The sequence below is a fragment of the Octopus sinensis genome, linkage group LG2, assembly GCF_006345805.1.
Source record: "Octopus sinensis linkage group LG2, ASM634580v1, whole genome shotgun sequence".
In the NCBI taxonomy this organism is placed as follows: Eukaryota; Metazoa; Mollusca; class Cephalopoda; order Octopoda; family Octopodidae; genus Octopus; species Octopus sinensis.
In genome coordinates this window covers 161,374,889-161,380,418 of record NC_042998.1, presented here as the reverse complement: position 1 = coordinate 161,380,418, position 5,530 = coordinate 161,374,889, and the positions used below count along the sequence as shown (strand labels likewise).

General features: G+C 33.8%; 1 long non-coding RNA gene across 1 annotated transcript in view; it reads left to right on the top strand.

Annotated features, from left to right (window-relative positions):
* The window catches only part of LOC118762087, a 20,779-nt gene extending 17,841 nt beyond the window's left edge, over window positions 1-2,938 (top strand). Inside the window, exon 3 of the long non-coding RNA XR_004997863.1 lies at window positions 2,831-2,938. This is a non-coding gene — a long non-coding RNA (uncharacterized LOC118762087). The remainder of the gene's footprint in view (window positions 1-2,830) is intronic.
* The last annotated feature ends 2,592 nt before the right edge of the window (window positions 2,939-5,530 follow it).

Genomic DNA, 5,530 nt, shown 5'->3' with positions numbered 1-5,530 from the left:
CACATTCATATACATACATATATACGATGGGCTTCTCTTCAGTTTCCGTCTACCAAATCCACTCACAAAGCTTTGGCCGGCCCAAGGCTATAGTAGTAGACACTTGCCCAAGGTGCCACACAATGGGACTGAACCCAGAACTATGTGGTTCGTAAGCAAGCTACTTACCACACAGCCACTCCTATGCCTTTAACATGCACCTTTTTGTTTGAATTAGTCATATGAGACATACTGAAGCAGATTTTTCTATGGACAGATGTCCTTTTTGTTGCCAACACTGTTTCTAAGTAACATAATATTTCTTTTTGGCTAGGTGTGTTTTCACAGAAGCTTAAAACAAATGCTGTTGCTTGTATGACACTGATGCTTGCATACAGCTATCATGTGTTGTCCACACAAGGAGACACAAACACATACAGACACATATAACATGCGCATGCACACACACATACACACAAACACACACACACATACACACAAACACACACACACATCCACAAACACACACACACACACACATGCTGCTCATACACATTTATACAAACACATATATCTGATTATAATGGATTCATAAAGGGTCCTAACAAAACAATTGTAGCAACACTTAAAAACCATTCATCAGTTTCTATTATATATGTATACAACAGGCTTCTTTCAGTTTCTATCTACTTTATCCACTCACAAGGCTTTGGTCAGCTTAAGCTATATCTCAAGGTGCTATGAACTGGGATTGAACTTCACACTATGCTGTTAAAGAAAGTGAACTTCTTAACCCTTTCTTGCACCTACAGTAAGTAATAATTCTTTAAGACAATAATAATTCAATAATAAAGGTCTTTACAATAAAGAAGAACATTTTACAGTGTAGTTGAAGGATTCAGTACAATATTTGTGACAGATACAATTAATTATTTACCAACACATTTACTTGGGGTCAAAGGTGCAACACATTCAGCTTCAGTTAATTTTCAGTCCCTATTTCATATTAGGTGAAAGTAAATTTCTCAGTTAGTACCCCAGTCAGGATTGGTTATTATCTTCACTAGTTAACTTGGGATTCCTGGGTTGCTAGCTGAGTACACCTCAATGAGTAATTATTGCATCAGAGGATCTGCTTGCTCGGAAACATATGTAGCCAGAAATTACCTGCTCCACCCCCTCAACTTGGATTTTTATTCACATTCTTAGTGACTCAAGTTGTTCACCATGGACTATATCAAAAATAATCTTTTTCACCTTATTGAACATCAGTATTGAACATCAAAAGCCTACAACCCTCACCAATAAATTCCTGAACATAGTCTTTTTATACCTACCATGGACTGCTCAAAGCTTACAAACTCTCTTCACTTAGAACCTTGGCTCTTAGAATTACAGGTATATATATATATATATATAGTTCAAACTTACAGAAAAACAAAAGATGAACAACAAGCAGGTGTATTAGTTTCACATTTTGAGCCTATGCTCTTTGACAGAAAGGGTTGAGTGGAAAAAATGGACAGAGAAAAATGTATATACGTATATGCACACACACACATGTATATAGGAATATGTATATGTATATATGCATTAATACATAGATAATTATTTATAGTTATATAATTGTGAGTGTGTATGTGCGTATATAATTGTGTGTTTGTTTTTGCATATCTTTACACTGCTGACTTACAGTGATTATTAAGTCCCACATGAACAAAAAGTTAACCACTTGTTGTTTCACAAGATGTCATGAAATAAATGACTTGAAAACAACCTCACTTGAAAACAACAATTGGTGTCAAAAGTCACTCAGTTTTAAACGACTGCCTCAATAAATTGCATCCAACCCATACCAACATTCAATAAGTAAACTTAATAACCAATGAATGACAAGTGATGGACAAATTCCTGTATTTGGTTAGATGGTAGGTGATCATAAAAGCTTTTTCTTGCAGAAGGAATTTTGTCCAGGATTGCACCATGTTATTTTTCACAGTGCTGTCACAGATTGGCATTTCATCTTTTCTTTTATCTTTCACTTGTTCCTGTCTTGGGATTGTGGCCATGCTTTGGACACTGCCTTGAAGCTTTAGTCAGACAAATCGACCCCAGTACTTATTTTCTAAGTCTAATAACTTATTCTATCAGTCTCTCTTGCTAAACTGCTAGCAAACCAACATAAACTAATCAACAAAAGTTGTCAAGCAATGGTGGACACAAACACATACGCAAAAACAAAAACATATGCACATATCCACACACATACACACACAGATATATATATCTTTTATCTTTTACTTGATTCACTCATGAGACTGTGGCCATGCTGGAGCACTACCTTGAAGAATTTATAGTTGAATGTATCAACCTCAGTGCTTTTTTTTAAAACTTGGTACTTATTCTATCGAGAGCTTTTACTGAACCACTAAGTGGTGGTGGTGATAAACACAGACACACATACATACATACATATATATATAGAAGTGGCTGTGTGGTAAGTAGCTTGCTTACGAACCACATGGCTCCGGGTTCAGTCCCACTGCATGGCACCTTGGGCAAGTGTCTTCTGCTATAGCCTCGGGCCGACCAATGTCTTGTGAGTGGATTTGGTAGACGGAAACTGAAAGGAGCCTGTCATATATATGTATATATATGTGTGTCTGTGTGTTTGTGTGTCTGTGTTTGTCCCCCCAACATCACTTGACAACCGATGCTGGTGTGTTTACGTCCACGTAACTTAGTAATTCGGCAAAAGAGACCAATAGAATAAATACTAGGCTTACAAACAATAAATCCTGGGGTCGATATGCTTGACTAAAGGCAGTCAAATGACTGGAACAAGTAAAAGAGTAAAAACACAACAAACAGAAAATTTTACAAAAACATAACAAACAGAAAATTGGTAGCTTATTCCTCATCAGTCAACATCCAAAAAGATCATTACAGTTTCGCACCTACACACCCACTCAGTGGGCTTCCACGTGGTTTCTTAACAGCATTTTGTCCATGTTTACATTCCAAGTTCAAAATCTGAGGTGGTCAACTTTTCCTTTCGTTATTTTGGGGTTGATGAAATAAGTACCAGTAGAGAAGTAGAGTTAATGTAATTGACTATCCCACTCCCCCAAAATTTCAGGTGTTGTGCCAATAGTAGAAAGATTATATAGGTTTGATGTCTAAAACCATGGCTTCTCCAGTCATAATTCTCAACAATATATCTTGTGTAAGCACAAAAGATATTCCTAATTTAAATACTTAGAAGAAAAAAATAGATGTTTGACATGACTATAAGTCTTTTTAATCTTTTTCTAACAATTTAGGAACATTTATTTTTTTCTGAATTTGATGTCCTTACGATGGATTTTGCATTCCAATTACCATAACAGTCCAGTATATAGTTTGTATATAAATAAATCGTTTAAGAACTCAATGCTCAATATTGGATATCAATTAGGTGCCTTCACATGTCTTCAAACTTAATGAAATAACTATATATATATGTATATATGTGTGTGTATATATATATATATATATATATATATATATAGAGAGAGAGAGAGAGAGAGAGAGAGAGAGAGAGAGAGAGAGAGAGAGAGAGAGAGAGAGAGAGAGAGAGAGAGAGAGAGAGAGAGAGAAAGATTATATATACATATATATATACATACATGTATATATAAGTCCTTTAATGTTTTAAGCAAGTTTGGATATTCATGGCTTCCTGCAGAAATTTTGGATAAATACCATTTATACCATATTATATATGCGGCAATGATAAGAAAACAGATATCAGATGTTTACCACCACTAAATCATAAAGATTTTCAATTTTTGTCTATTTTAAAAGGGAATATGAGTAAGGTTCATTAAATAACTGATTTATGAAGTATTTCTAAAGTTGCCTGAAGACATATTTTTTGTCACTTTTTATTTATGCAGTATGTTTCATAATTCATGGAATTCATGATTAATTAACCAGTAAGAAATAATTATTAGTTATGGTGCAAATTTGCATATTTATTAGAATTTATATTAATTTGGCTCATATCAAAAAGAAACAAGTAATTGAAGTCTACAAGTAGAATCAGGCTTTAAAAAATACATTAAGAAAATAACTAAGAAGAGTTATTTATCTGGAAAATATATGATGAAGAAAATAAGTTTTGGAAAGAAGAAATACTTTGAAGGAAAAGAAAGTGTTTAAGATAAAGGAGAGAGTGAGAGGGTAAGTTGATTTTTGAAGGAACAAGATTGGAAAAGAGAAGAGAAGTGAGAAAGAGAGAGAGGGGAGATAGAGTGATAAAAACTATGAGTGTATGTATGTGTGTGAGAGAGAGACAGAAAGAGTTAGTAAATGTGTTATTGGAAAAAATGACAAATAATAGAAGAAAAAGAGCATCAAAATTCATGCAAAAGTTGAAGATTGTGAAATGAGAAAAAAGTGTAAATAAGAAAATGAGATGTGATAGGAAGAGAGTAAGCAGGAATAACACGTAAACAGAGAAGGTAAGAATTATAGATACAGGGAAAAGAGAATGATAAAAGAAAAAGTATTAGTGAGAGAGATGGGGGGGGGGCAGAGAGAAAGACAGAAGAAAGAGGAATGAAAATTATGTAACTGAGAAGAGAAACTTCATAAAGATAAACTTAGGTTTTAAATATGCTGTGAAGAAAACAGATTCTCTAAGAAATTTTTTCAATTTCATTTTAATCACCACATATACAGAACAATGGCATTGTATCCTGGGTAGATTCTTAACCAGTTATTTATTTTCAAATCAATATACATATTGTAAATCCAAAGAGGAGTTTACTAAATGTCAATAAGTTGGATTGCCATGGCAATAAAAAATGAATCACTGTTGAGGTCTTTTCTAGACCTCATCACAGATTTTTAAATGGTAGACTGCAAAATGTATCTAGGTGCACCATGAATTTTTTTAAAGTATCATTTGGGGCTCCAGAAAATCGATACAAATACTTGAATGTCTGGCAAATCATGTCATTCCTAATTTTGTTATATACATTTATGATTACTAAAACAAGGTAAGCAATAGTTTTTAAGATACTTTTTTTTAATTCTTTAACTTTATAACATAGTTTCTTTTTAATTTATATGCAAAGTATGGCAGTAATTTTGGACTGCTTACATGAAGTAATTTAGTACGTTTTCACTTCACCCTCCAGTGTAGTACCATGTTAAAATAACTGAGAATCACTCAGCTACTTTGAAGAGCTTAGAAGACATCAGACAGGTGGTGGTAATGATGACGATGACAATGGTGATGACAATGATGATAATGATGATGCCCTTGTTAGCACTCTGCTACATTTCACAATACTGCGCTCTTCTGCTGTTTTTCATTCTGATTTCAAACATACAAATCCACATTCTATGGCTAGATAATGCTTCATTATCTTAACACAGCTGCCATTTGTTTACATCTCAGATTCAAAATGCAAATTTGGTGTAAATCAATCAGTGACTCAAAAGTTGAATTACATAAACTCAAGTTGAAGAACATCTCACAATTTGCTGAGATCCTTAGAGA